At 44.2% G+C, this 14,029-nt stretch overlaps 1 protein-coding gene across 5 annotated transcripts in view; it reads right to left on the bottom strand.

Moving 5' to 3' along the window:
- ZNF423 (zinc finger protein 423) overlaps positions 1-14,029 on the bottom strand; it is a 221,110-nt gene that overhangs the window by 98,280 nt on the left and 108,801 nt on the right. The gene's annotated exons all lie outside the window — the stretch shown is intronic.

Below are 14,029 nucleotides of genomic sequence, written 5' to 3' on the forward strand. Positions count from 1 at the left end.
TAAAAACAATTCCCAGTGCATCTGTGAAATAAGGACAAAGCTCTCAACAACACTATGGGCTTCTGCTACTACAGTGCAAAAAATATCAACTCAAAAAATAAAGACTGTTCCTTGAATTTCAAAGGGTGTTTGAGAAAGAGATATAAAAATATATCTGCAAACATAACTCATGAATATGCCAACATATAGGATTACTAAAAAGCATTTTTCTTTAGCAGGTTTAACACCTGCTCACTGTACTGTAAAGCAATAAACAATGAATACAGAAAGCAAAACACAGTGTGCAATGAAGCAATGCAAACACTTGAAAAGCTACAGTATTAAGTGATCACCTGTGATTTTGTGGGTCTTTTTAAATGTTACGTCAAGATGATCTTAAGTAATGACTCCATTAAACAAAACCCTTCAGTTCTGTCTCAAAACTGTAACAGAACTAAAGGCTGACCAAAAGCAAACAGATTCGAACAGCTATGCGAAATAAAAGCATCAGATTTAAGACAGCTCAACAAAATCGGAGAAGAGATTTGCATCATTACCACGTTCATTCGCATGAAAGGTAATGTTGCCTGCTTATTACAAAAACAAACAAATAAAAACCCAGAAAACCATCATCACTGGAGATTTCAAGACATCACAAAACAATCAACTTCAGGATAAAACAGCAATGGCCCAGCCTCTGCTTTAATGACTATTTCCTTTGCCCAATATGAGGTTTTGGAAAATATTTTGTAATTTGATATTACCATAAAGGAACACAGTGCCATCTCCAACTGCAAAACAGTCATTTTAGGAAAAAATGCATAAAATTTTGGCAGCTTTCATAAACAGAATTGCTAACAAGAAACAGAAGAGAGCAAGTTCAAATATACCAATTCCAATATACGTGGAGATGTTGAGTGAAGCAAAAACGCCACGAGTCTGATACGAAACTGAACCACGCGCCGAAGGAAAAATAAAATTCATGCAAACGAGGGAAGGCGCTGACCCCGCATACACATTTGGAAATTCAAAAAGAAGCTGGTTCTCCTGATACGTTGTCCTTACGAAACGTTTAATGCTCCTACGTCAGCTCCTACTGAAACAAACCAATAAAACATCCCCAACCGTGCGCGTAGGCTGCCAGACGCGCGCGCCTCCCGCCTGCCCGCCAGCCCGGCGCCGGCGCAGAGGAGCACGTGCGCCGCGCAGCACGGCGCCGCCGGAGAACCTCCGTCCTGTGCCACCACGGACTTGGTCCGAGACCTTTCTTTTTTATTCCAGGAGAGCAGAAATTTGAGCTACTCTGCAAAATCCAAACCAAATAATCGTGCACAACACAACTTCTCCAGCACGCGCGAGCTGCCCTACTGCCGGGAGCCCCCGTTTTAACCAAACCTCCTTGCAAGATGCACCAAGGTTTGTGCCCAGCTAACTTCCCCGCGCCGGCCGGGCCTCAGCCTAAAAGCGGAGGGTCCGACGTGCTGCTCTTAACGCAAGCGTTTGCCAAGCTGCGTTTGCTCGGCCGCGCGGCGGTCTCCCGGCGCGCTTCACGTTGCAGCGCAGCCCGGCCGTCTCCACGGCCTCAGGCCCCTCCGACGGGCGCAGCCGGCTGCCGGCTCCCGGATTAGCCGGCGGGGAGGTGCCGGTGGCTCCCAGCTGGCAAATTCCCCCCGCGCACCAGCTGGGCTCCTCCGGGACACAGACAAAAGCCAGGGAGAGGGGGATGCGAGGCCTGAAGCAGGGCAGCACATGCTGCATTCGCTACTGCCATCGGTTTTTTCTGTGGGAAAAAGAAACAAACAAACAAAAAAGCACGCCACCCTGGTAACGTTTACTACGCTAGCTGACCGGCTGCAATTTAAATAAAAAGAGGTGGCAACTTTGCAAAAATTGTTATAAAAACACACGCTTTTTAAATATCTTCCCTTTTGCTACCAAGCAGGCGCGTGCATCTTTCGCTGGGCGCTGGTGTACAGAGGAGCGACTGCACCAGGAGCCAACCCAGCGGGCCTAAAACTGCTTCAGTGAACAAAGCTGCATTGTTCCGCTGTTAAACTAGACGGAGTGGGCCAAATTGAGCACCGCCGCAAGCCAGGCCAACCCCTTCTGCTCCGGCAACTTTGTGCCGTTGCCACGTGCCCATGCTAGCCGTCGGACCGGCCCAGCACGCAAACCTAGCCAACGTTCGTCAAGTTCTCTTCTTCCCTCTGAAATGAACCAATCTACCTCAAAACATGTCCCGAGATTCAAATAGGGCCAGCTCCCCTCCAGCTGCCGCTCTTCAAACTCACTGGGCTATTGAGAAAGCAAGACCCAAGAAAGCCGGTATTACTTTGCGAGTGATGCACAAAGACATTGCTGTGCTAATATAATTTGGATTCAAATGAACTAGCATTTCTCAGATTGGAAAGCTATGTTTGTAATAAAAACGGAACCATTTACATACACGGTTGAAAGCAAAGACTGTCTCCTTCTGTTAGCTTGCTTTAGACCTTTCATCCATGTACATGTTTAACTTGCGGATTCCTTTCTCCTTCTTTTACAATTTAAAAAGAATTGGAAAGCTATTGCTTAAGCTCTGAAAACAACCTACCTTGACTTCCTTACAAACAAGCCATTAAATTACTCAAGGCCTAAAACTGAAGAAATTAAGAAAAACTCATTATCATTAATCTCTTTATGGAATGAAAAATAGCCCTGTTCATTTTAACTTGCCATTTTAAATTGAAGAAAAGACCCATAATGAACCGAGAAGGAAATTCTAAGGTATTTTACCGGAGTAATATTTTACTGGGAAGATATATTTGAGATGTGGTGTGACATGTCTGGCAATGATGGTTAGAATAATAATTCTACATTAATGCAATCAAAGGAATGTAGCAGAATGAGAAAAATCACTTTTAAAAGGAGATTAAAGTCATTAAAAATGGCTAATCCTGCAAAGTGGGACTGTACTAAAATAGAGAATCACATGGCTGGTGCAAAGCTTTTGTCATTTACGCATAAGAGAATCAAAACAAGTATTAAAAGGGGAAGAAAATTCAATAAAAAGTTTAATTAGGAAAAAAAAAAGCATTAAGGAGGCTTCAGAATGTCGGTAGTCTTCAGGACATATGTGTGGGTCATGAAGCTTAAAGGGCCAAACTTGAAAATCAATCTCAAAGTGGCACAGTAATTTAGCAACTTAATGTTCAGCATGTTTAAGGGACTGCAAGCATTCATCATCATCACTGAGGATCTCGTCCTAGCCTCAATGCAGTCAATAAATGTATTTTTCCTTCTAATAAGACCAATTTGGCCAAACTGCAGTATAAATCATACTTCATTCTCTGTTTGTCTTCCAGATAAGATGAGCCAAGTCCAGAAATGCATTCACGAAGCTACAACAATAAAATGAAGCCTTAGGAAGTGCGATCGTTGGAGCAGGGAGCCGTGCAGCACAGCACAGATTGCCGGACGTGAGCAGTCCTGTCTGTCTCCGCAGCACACGCCGATGGCGCTGATACCTTTATTATTTCAGAGTTATTTTGCTAATAGCGATAAAATCACTGCACTGCTCTCCTTTGCGCCTGGGAGACTTTTCCTCACACAGGATCACAGACCAGGGCAGTTAGGTTTGGGAGATGCTGTTATTCTGTTGGGTTTATTCCTCTAGCACACAGCTAGAACGCAAGAGGAATTAACCAAAAAAGGTCCCTACATCAATTGTTGGGGAGAGGGTTGGTTTTCAACTGAAATTCAAATTCCTGGTTCTTTCAGAGACTCTCTATGCAGATCTGTGTCAAGGCACAGAAGCCAGAAGTGGTCAAAGCACTCAAATGCTTTAGCTCATTGAAAGTTGACGGGACTCCAGCACCCAAAAAACTAAGTTATTTTAGAAAAATCTACTTGGCATCATGAGACATGCCTATAAACCGTCTGTGTTTCAGTTCCTCGTCTCTGTAACAGGCAAAAGACATCTGCTGCACGGGGCAAATTACAGGGCTCGCTTCCTGTACGACGCCCAACGGATGGCCCAACAGAAATGCTACCAATTTCAATAATTCTTATTATCACAGACACCTAACCATGAGAATACAACACAGAGATTCAGCGAAAAAGACAGAGAAGGCTTTAGTAGTGGCTACAGCACATTTTGAATTGCTTCACTACGTATTAAAACCTAGGTTAAATCGTTCCAGCGGATTGCGGTAGGCGCTTCACCCAACATACGCTGTTCATTGACACTGCCGTGCTGGTGTGAAATAACGCAAAGCAAGTTTACATAGCAAGTGTTTTAAGTTTCACTATTTTCAGTACGCTTTGACAGCTTTTTACTAAAAATCTTTTTTGGAGTGTTTAGTCCCATTTTCCTGCACATTTCAGGTATAACGAAGTAAACAGTAAAAGTGACGATTAATATACCAAACTCAATTTTATGTACAGATATTACCGTCACGGAACGTTTTTGCTCTTTGCGTAGCAGAAGGCAATAGCCGGCCACCAGCGCCGCTTTTCAGCTGCCACTGCAGCTATGACAAACGCAGCATTAATGCACACTCAAACAACTTTACTACACAATGGCAAAAGATTTCTACAACTGATTTGTAATTATGCCTGCAAAACCATCGTGCAACTTCTCCCAGACTGGTCAGCCCGCTCTTCGCTCCGGCAGGCGGGAGAGGCCCTGGCAAGTGCCGGCGGCCCCAACGAGCCCCGTGCAGCTTCATTAGTGCCAGCGGCATGAGCTTATTCACAAAACATTCTGCATGTTTTTCTTATTTTAAGGCATAAATCTGTTAATATATGTTATGTTCAAAGCAAAACTAAAGTTGGATGAAAAACTAAGAGGTGTTAGTATAAACAGCACCACACACGGTGCCATCATGATTATCCGTGACTTAAGAAAAATGCAGTTATACCTAGTTACATGCACATGCGGTAAGCATTTTTGTTGGACTAAATTACCGACAGTTAGTGACCCTTCTTCCAACTTCTCAGCTTTGCACTGCCATTTATTTTCAAGTGAGGTTTTAAAAAAAGGGAAAAGAAAGAAGATAGCTGGCTTAATGGAAAAATATATATAATCTAATTTCTGTTCTCATGCATAGAGTGACTTGGTATTTAGAACACAAAGTCAGCACAAGATGTAGTGTAGAATTTAAAATGTTAAATTTTCTGGGACATCTGCTGCAAATAAACTTTTACACTTAGTTTAAACCTAGCTGTCTTTGTTTAAATCTTTTTGCTGTGATCAAGAGGCATTTAATTACTCTGCCTCTTTTTTATGCTGCAAGTTAAGAGCACACACAAAGACACATACTGAAGCTTAGCTGATATACAGAAACTTGTTAAGCCACAGTAACACGTGCCTGAGCCCTCAATTTCTGGCAAAGCTATCGAGACTCAGTAAAGACCACGGATAGGATGATATATAATTCTACAGAGATGACAAAAATCAGAAAGTTATTTTTCACATTATTTTTCTTAAATCAAACGGTCTGTATTTTATAGGTAACAAAAAATTAACATATCATTAAATAAGTTACTTCGCACTTCAGTAAATGGCGTAATAAGGGGTGGAGGAGAAAGTTTTATGCTAGATCTAGGAATAAGCTAAATGCTTTCAGAGTTGAATCACTGTTTTTCTTTACTCCCTTTGGAAAAGCAGCAGATACTATATTCTGCTGTGCATCATGGACTTGGGACTGAAAACAGCTGCACTCTAATTACATGTAAAGTGTACCAAAACATTCCTTTTATCACAGACTGTAAATCTGTTAGCATCTGTCTCTCCTTTGTTTCTTCCACAAGATACAAGCTTGTTTCTACATTTTTCTCACCTGTAGCGGTGATTAAAATTCATTATAAATGAAAGGAGTGAACACTAAAACAAGTTCCTCTGTGTACAGTTCTAAACTCAAATTAGAAACAGCTGTTTGCTAATTCATGCAGTGATGTTTTGTCGTGCTCTGTGAATCAATAATAACTCACCCGATTTCTACAGAAATGTTAGGATTAGCCATATATTTTGCTTAGCAATTTGTCCTTCAGAAACGTTCAACTGCAACGTTCGGTCTTTTTTAAGCAAGATTAGAGGATGATAGTGGCAATATCACCAATGATTTAACAGAACGATATTAATAGCTTGCTGCTCCTGCTTACCCTGCTAGCTGGCGGGTCCTGTGCCGTTCCTGCCTACTCTGATACCTCCGCAGCAGTTAGCAGAGGCGGCACTTTATAAAACCGATGTGAAAGAACAAGACTGTCTGCACACGGGGTCACACACCCAGATCATCGACGCAATAATCACACTGAGAGAATACTACAAATTCAGAATTTCAGCTATCACATGTACAACTTTTAAATACAAAGAATGAATGGCAAAGCCCTTAGGAAAACAATCCTCACAGAATAACGATCAGTTGTAACAATTAGCTACAATAATTAGCAATACTTTTTCCAATTGCTACGGATATTTCTTCCTATGATCTCAGCCAGAGCACAAACTTTGTTTGACCCTGTTGCCATACAGACACAGAACTACGTTCTGCACTTCTTGCTACTTGATGTCAACATTTATCATGATTTGAGCACTTGATTATACAAAACAAAAAGACATCACACAGCAGTTAAGAGCTTCGTCTGCCTCATTTTTGCATCCAAACCTGGCCACCCAGAAGGGGTTGTGGCCGTGTTTCGGGCAGGCCCCAGCGCAGGTCTGCTCTGGCGGCGGCAGGACACGGCCGTCTCTGCAGTACACGCAAGCAAAGTCCTCTTCTAGCGTATACACAAAGATGTTTTCCCCTCCTCATGTTTTGTCACTGTGCAAAGGGAGCGTGCTCCCATTGCAGCGCAGAGCCAGGGACCAGGGTTGGGAACCACCCGCAGGGATGTGGGGAGCGAAACCAGCCCTTCGGGTGGGATGAAGTGCAGGAGATGGATTTCCTGAGTTTACGATTTCCTCCCTCCCGTTTGATTGGGCAGCTCTAAATACAGCAGGCACCTGCTCTGGGGCTGTTTTCCCAAGCCAGCCTTGGGCACGTGCAGTCCAACAGGCTTGGCTCAAGCTCTTTCCCTCAGTCCATACCCACAAGTGAGCATCGGAAATGCAGGCCAGGAGGTGTCTGGAGAAACTCAATGAATGCAGAAACTGAACTTACGCAAGGAAAGACTGTTCTCCATGAACTGACCAGACGGGTGTGATTTAATTTAATGCTTTACTGTGCTCATTTTCATGTTTCTGAATTGCACTTTCAGGCAAAGATTAAGTCATCAATTACAATCCATTTAGCTCATTCATAAAAGCCACTTAAGGGTCATGTTCTCGATGGCGAGCAGGGAAGCTGGGACGGCAGCACGACAAGGGTGGTCAGCACCTCCTGCAGAACGTCAGCGTGGGCAGCAACAAGCCAGGCATCACGTTAACGGCACGGACAGCTGTTTGGAGGAGTCAGTGCCTTTAGAGCTGGGGAAGGGATAAACTAGGGCAAAAGAGCTCAGCCATGGACCTCCGAGGAGCTGCTGTAACTCCTAAGGCAAAGGCATATGGACTTCTGTGCCGGGAGACAATATCAGAGAGGCGGCTCCATTTTTGGGGAGCTCTGTTTCAACTTTTCTGCCATGTATCAACTCGGGGCCAAGAGAACAACTAACAGGGGAGAAAAGTGAGACCAGACATCCCAACTGATCTACCTCTACCTGTTTCTTCTGGTTGGGGTCACCAAAAAGTGACTGGATTGCTAGGGTGGTTTGCTATGATTAGATCTTCAACTGGTGTTATGCAGTGACTTGACGTCCAGGCAAATCGTTTTCTAGTCCCTGTCTTTACACATATGAAAAATACTTTCCCCAAAACATAGCTTTGCTCCTAACTGAGTGTTTCTCCTCCCTTCTTAGCAGAAGGTATGTCAATTGTCGTGCTCCAAACCCGAGAAAAACTTCATGCTTCAGACCTCAGGCCTGCACAGGACTTTACTGCCAGGCTTTCCGGCCTGAGGAATTTAAAGCTGGTCATATTATTAGAGCAAGTTGCAAGGGAAAATAAAAACAGCTTGTTAAGTTAGAAAGAGTAGGCTGTTCCAGGCTCTCATTTTGATCTAGGTAGGAAAACTGTGACGCACTTACAAACTTAATGGGCTGATGTTCATGATGAATAGACTCAATGCTGAAAAACACATGTTGGCTGAAATTACTCAGCAATAAACAAACAGTAAAAAACAACAACATCCAGATTTTATATTGCCTTCAAAGAACTAGGAAAGAAAAATCAATAAATTACACGTGACAGACAGTATCAAGTAACCTATTTTATAGTCACATATATGCACTATCGGTCTGATTTCCAAACGTGTTGGGTATTCACATTGAGCCTATCAAAAAAAAAAAAAAAAAAGCAGCTGCTCAGCACTTTCGAAAACTCAAGTGGCAGAAATATTAAATATATACAAGTCTACGCAGAGGTATTTTCAGAAAAGGTACACATTTCATTCATCCACAGTCAAGATTTCATGCAAACGATGCAAATGGGAAAGACGACACACTTGTAACCATCTCTGCTTCCCCAACGACATATGGGGGTATTTACTCAGGTCTGAGCAACGCGGCTGTCCCCGGCCGGTTTCGGGGAGCTGCTGCAGCGCGGGGACACCCACGGGGGCCTCTGGAGCCAGCGCAGCTGCCGCTGCCCCGACCCAAGGCGCGAGGCGCGGGCTCTGCGCCAGCTAACCGACCTCCCGCTCGCTCCCCAGGCACGGCTGGCGTCACGGCAAAGCGCAGCTCTGGCCTTGCTATACTGAACCTTTTATTTTTTTAAATATTTCATTTAAAATTGAAAGAGAAGCCCCAACATAACAAAAGCAAACGCAAAACCACACTGCTGAACACTAAGCGCATTGCTAAGTATCGTTTAGTTAAACACCAGTTGGGAAACTATACCCGGGTTGTGACCAGCCTGAGGGGAACGGCATTAGACACAGGTAGGAAAAGAGGTTCTCCACTTACCAGTACCTGCTAGAAACAACTGAAAGGTCTAAAAAAACCTGTAGTTTTTGTGCTGTGCAAGATAAAAGCCAAATACCGTGGCTTATTTAGCTCCGCCTTTCAGGCTGTATGGTAACACTGCCTCTTTTTACTAAAAGAATCTGTCATTTTTAGTAAGAAATGACTTTTAAAACAAGCAAGCAACCTGCCAGGACTGCTTCTCGGTGAATCGCGCTCGGCTAGGACCAGCGTGCGGCCTGGGAGACCTTGCCACTTCAACCAGCGGTGACCCAACGCTCGCGATCCGACAACTCGCAGCAAAACAGCCTCCGGAAACCTGCTCTCTTCTTCCCGCCGACCTCTGACTGAAGGAGCCCACAATAAGCGGTGAGACTCGTCCCCCACATCTTCAAAAGAGCGTAAGCTGCGGCCTTTCTCCCCCGACACCGAAGGAGGCTCCCGCCTGGCTCGCATCAGTGCAACCCGCTCCAGCCTCCCCTGGGGAGGACTCACTGCAGTCCCCCCGCTGGAACGGGGGGAAGGAGAAGCAAAGCCAAGGAGCCCTACCGAAGCCAGCCAGCGCCACAGCCCCACCACGCTCTTGCCAAGAAACCTGCCGAGCCCAGCAGAAACCCTACCGCTCTCCAGCCTCAGCTGAAGGCACCCCAGGCCGAACGCGCACCACAACGGGACGGGCCCTTCCCTAAGGTCCTGCTAACGGCAAAGACCTCCTCCTCCTGAATGCTTTAGGCGCCGATTGTCTGTATTAAGATATCTCTAGTTTAACCAAAAACATAGGTTCCATTATGACTTTATGTTTTTATTTTTTTTCTTTCCTCCTGCAAATGTGAATTGTACAATCTATTCTAGTTAGCGACTGTCTCCGTGCCCTGGCCACAGACGCATAAGAGTGTGAATTTATAATGAGGAAAGGTGCAAGGCACAATTACTTGTTTAAATGGGATTAAAATTAGGGTTGAAGCGTACATTGAATCATCTCAGTTTATCCCTGAAGAGAAGGAGGGATGGCAAGCATCTTGTCATTTGCCACAAATCTGCTTCCCCATCTTCTCCGCCCAGCCGTGCTCAGCCCATTTGAGACCAGTGTCACACGCGTTGGGGCTTACAGCAGGCGCTTGCAGGAAATTTTTTCCCCCCATGTGAAAAGGTTTGGTACTTGCCCTTCACCTTACATGCACACAAAACCCATGTATATATAGTGTACATATGTGTACAAAGTGTGTGTGCATGTATATATATGTATATCTAGTGCGGCTGAGAGAAGAGATACCAAACCCTACTTCTGAGATGCAGCTAGTGGATACAAGGAAGAAGCTGAATCATGGCTCAACCATTAGAAAGAGGCAAAACAGAGACATTAAGACATATAAGCTCACACACCGATCATCTAAAACAGACAGAAATGTTGTCAATAAGCCCATCCTGACTACGTGGGCAATTTAAAGCTTTTCGGAAATGAAAAATTACTTTTGTTTTCATAAACAACAGGAAGAGTTTTAAAGATCAGATCAGCTTCACTTTCACAAACTCTACTGTCCTAAATACTGATAAATACTGGGGAAAAAAGTTGCTTCTCCCCCTCTCCCTCGGGAATCAGTTTGGTTTTCTTGTGCTCCTTTTGCAGACTTAATGGCCAAACTCTCTGGCCAGGCAGCAGCACAAAAAGGGCGATTTTGTTGTTATTATACATTTATCTTCTCACATAGGAGAACGACAAAACAAGGTATTCAACTACAGTTCTCATACTGTTTTTTTTGTTTTGCCCAGGCTGCTCCATTTTATTTCTCACCAAAAAGACAAACATTTTAAGGACAACACAATTTTCTGGCCACAGCTAACCTGGATTGCTACCTTAATTTACATGCTTACGCATATTTCACACCCTTGCAAAAGCAAAACAGGCAAGGACAGATGAATGGTTTGAACAAAAATTCAATAACTTCTTATTACATCTTTTGCCAGAATAAACACTTGTGAAACTGAATTCCACTTCCTTCATTTAATACTCGTTATGACACATGAGAACATGAGTACCAAGAATTATGGAAGTGCCAACCCTGGCGACCCAATTAAGCCTGAATTACTGTTTCATTTAAGATAGGAGTCCAATATGTTTGTTTTGTTGAAAAATGGAACCTCCACCTTGATTCTGGAGCATGTGAGTATAAAATTAATCTTACGAGTAGTAAATATTAGACGTCTGACATAGAAGCAGTAACTGTATGATTTCAATTAAATCGCTTCACAGTTTGGGATCCTAGATTTTAATGAGATGGGTTTTAAAGACATACTAGATTTTTTTGTTTTAATTTTGTCCATTACTTCGGAATGCCATACCTTTGCACCTTTGGGTTTCCTATAAATATAACCACAAGCCCACGCTTCCTGGATACCCGACATCAGGAAGGTTGCAACCGCTCATTCACCCTGAAGTCACTGTGCACAGCTTCAGAGTCACTCCATCGTCATTCAGGCCTTCAGCTGGAATTAAGACACCGAAGCCGATCTGATTTTTGTTCCGACTGCGCTGCTTTGCACCGTAGCGCTCCCCTAGCCAGCGGCGGTGCCCGACAAAACATGCAGCAGAGGTGTGGGCACAAAAGAAAGAGCCCTTACGAATGCACAGGAACGCACAGCGTCAGCGTGCGCCAATAGCCCAACGCACGCAAAAAGGATTTAAGAAGACTACTCGCTCATTAGTTTACAGTTTCACTGTATTTTCCATTTGTTAAACGTTTTACTGTCTTTCCAATGTCGCTAGAGAAGCTTCCGCTGCAAACGCATCAAAACAGCCGTGCGCCAACCGCCCGGCCCAAAGCCCCGGCAGAATTTTTGTGCAGTGTTATCAGGGAACATTGTTATATTTACCGTGTACAGTGACTATGAAAAACTGTAAGACTGTGTAATTATGTATTTTAATTACATGATCTGATTAGCTTTTTTAATCACTTCATAAAAAGAAAGGAAATTCACTGAGGTTGTCAGAAAGTTAATAAAAATAAGGTAATTCACCGCTAAAGCTCACCATGGTGCCTTTCTAACTACTTCCTTGCTGCACCCCACTGTGCCCAGGCATTGGAGGTCAACGATAAGTATTAATTTCCTTACTTTTATTAACTTTGGTGACAACATTCATGCTCTTTCGGCACGGCTTTGTTGTTGTTTTGTTAGGAAATGCTTTCCATTTAGCTGAACGATATTTCGAGAGACAGGAGGCGGCGTTCCCGCAGAGGAGGTGCCCCGGCGGGAACCACCAGCGACGCGGCCCAGGCGTTGCCCCCAGACTGCCGCGCGCGGGCACCTGCGGCGGGCGCAGGCGGCCGGGAGGCCGGGCCCTGCGCGAGCAGCTCTGCGGCTTTCGGGGCAGGACCAGCGCTGCTGCTCCAGCTCCGGAAAACAATTCTCCTAACGTTTGGATGCGGTTCTGCTCTCAGGAAACATACTGTTTATATCCGAGCTGGGACTCTATAACGCAGTACTTGGCTATCGGGTTCAGCAGCTCTGTTTTGCTCATTTCTGGTTCACTCCCTCCCCGCTCCAGCCCTTCTTTCTTTCCCGAAAAGAAGCTTGGACGGAACGACAGAGGTGCGCGTCCAGGGCGGCCTGTGAAAGGGCCATTAGAAAGGGGGGGCGGGGGGCACAAAGCGATTTAAACAGGCTTTTGTAGACAACATGTAAAACATTGCACACAACAACATGCCTCCTTTCCCTTTGCACATCGTCCGTGCTTGCAGATTATATTTGCAAAGTCTAGCTTTCAACACAGCGCAGCCAAAAGCAAACTAACAGCATAATTCTCTTCCTGCATACTTCACTTTTGAATTCATCCATGGACAATAAGGTTGAGGTTGAAAAAAGAAAACAAAAACAGAACGAAGAAGCCCCTTCTTCCCGTGTACTTGTAAACCTGTGCAAACTTACAAGGGAGCAGCCTTTAAACCGCTGACATGATTGACTCTGGCTTGTGTTGCAAATACTGGCTTCTGCCAGGAAATCCTAAGGGCACTCGGTGAGCGATACCCCGACGCTCTGCAAACTCCGTGCTACAAAGAGCCTGCTCTGTTGTAGGTATTTGTTGTAATTTCTTTCACCCTTACCAGTCATTTCGCTTTTGCACTTTTATATGGCATCTCTGCTCAATGAAGCTACAAGATACCTGTAACATTTACTTTAAAGCCTGCTTTTGTGTGCATTTGTTTCTTTGCATGGCCTGCAAAAGACCATGAAACGACGGCTTTTAAATTAAGTCTCCCAACTGATAGTGAGGGCTCAGAGAGCTATGCAAGACAAATACTGGAGACAAATGCCAGTTACTCCTGAAAACCAAGAGTATTTTCCAGCATGAGTCACAGCCAGCCTCTGGACAAAGATACCCAAACAGAAAAATCTCTATCCTTGCAAGCTCCTTGCTAATTATCCCTAAATTATCCAGGCACTTCCCAGGATTCTATTCTACGAAAGGGAATTTTTCTAATGAGGATCAGTAATTTTAAAAGTTACCGTGCATTACTGGCTTCTCTCCTTCCCCTCCACTCCCATTTATCATCTTGCTTTTTTCCTCCCATTTCTCCATCCCCTCCCAAATGCAAATTATTAGACTGCAAATGCAGGGCAGGTCCAGACACCCAAGGGGTGAGCCAAGATCTCCTCTCCTGGGGAAACTACCATAGTGAGCTCAATGACTGTCTGAGATGTTTGCTGGTACTAGGGAATAATATTTCCCTTGGGCACTTTCTGGATAGAGTCTACCACCTGGGTTAAGTCATTATTACAATCAAGCAGAAAAAAAAGGGGAGGGAGAGAAAAGATGAAAAAACACTACAGCAAGCATCATTAAAGCTCATCAAAAGTGCATTAGAGAACACCTGATAATATACTCTGAACATTAATGATCCTTACGATATACCGTATTAATGCAGATGTTATCAGAATTCATGGAAACAAAATTTTCCATTCACACATTTCTCTAAAAAAGGTGTTCAAAAAAAGCCTCTCAGAACTATTAGTTGCCAGCATTTTTCTCTGTCACTGGAAACAAAAGGACAAAACAAGGCCTCTGATCCTACGT

This window comes from Struthio camelus, chromosome 10, assembly GCF_040807025.1.
Source record: "Struthio camelus isolate bStrCam1 chromosome 10, bStrCam1.hap1, whole genome shotgun sequence".
Classification (NCBI taxonomy): Eukaryota; Metazoa; Chordata; class Aves; order Struthioniformes; family Struthionidae; genus Struthio; species Struthio camelus.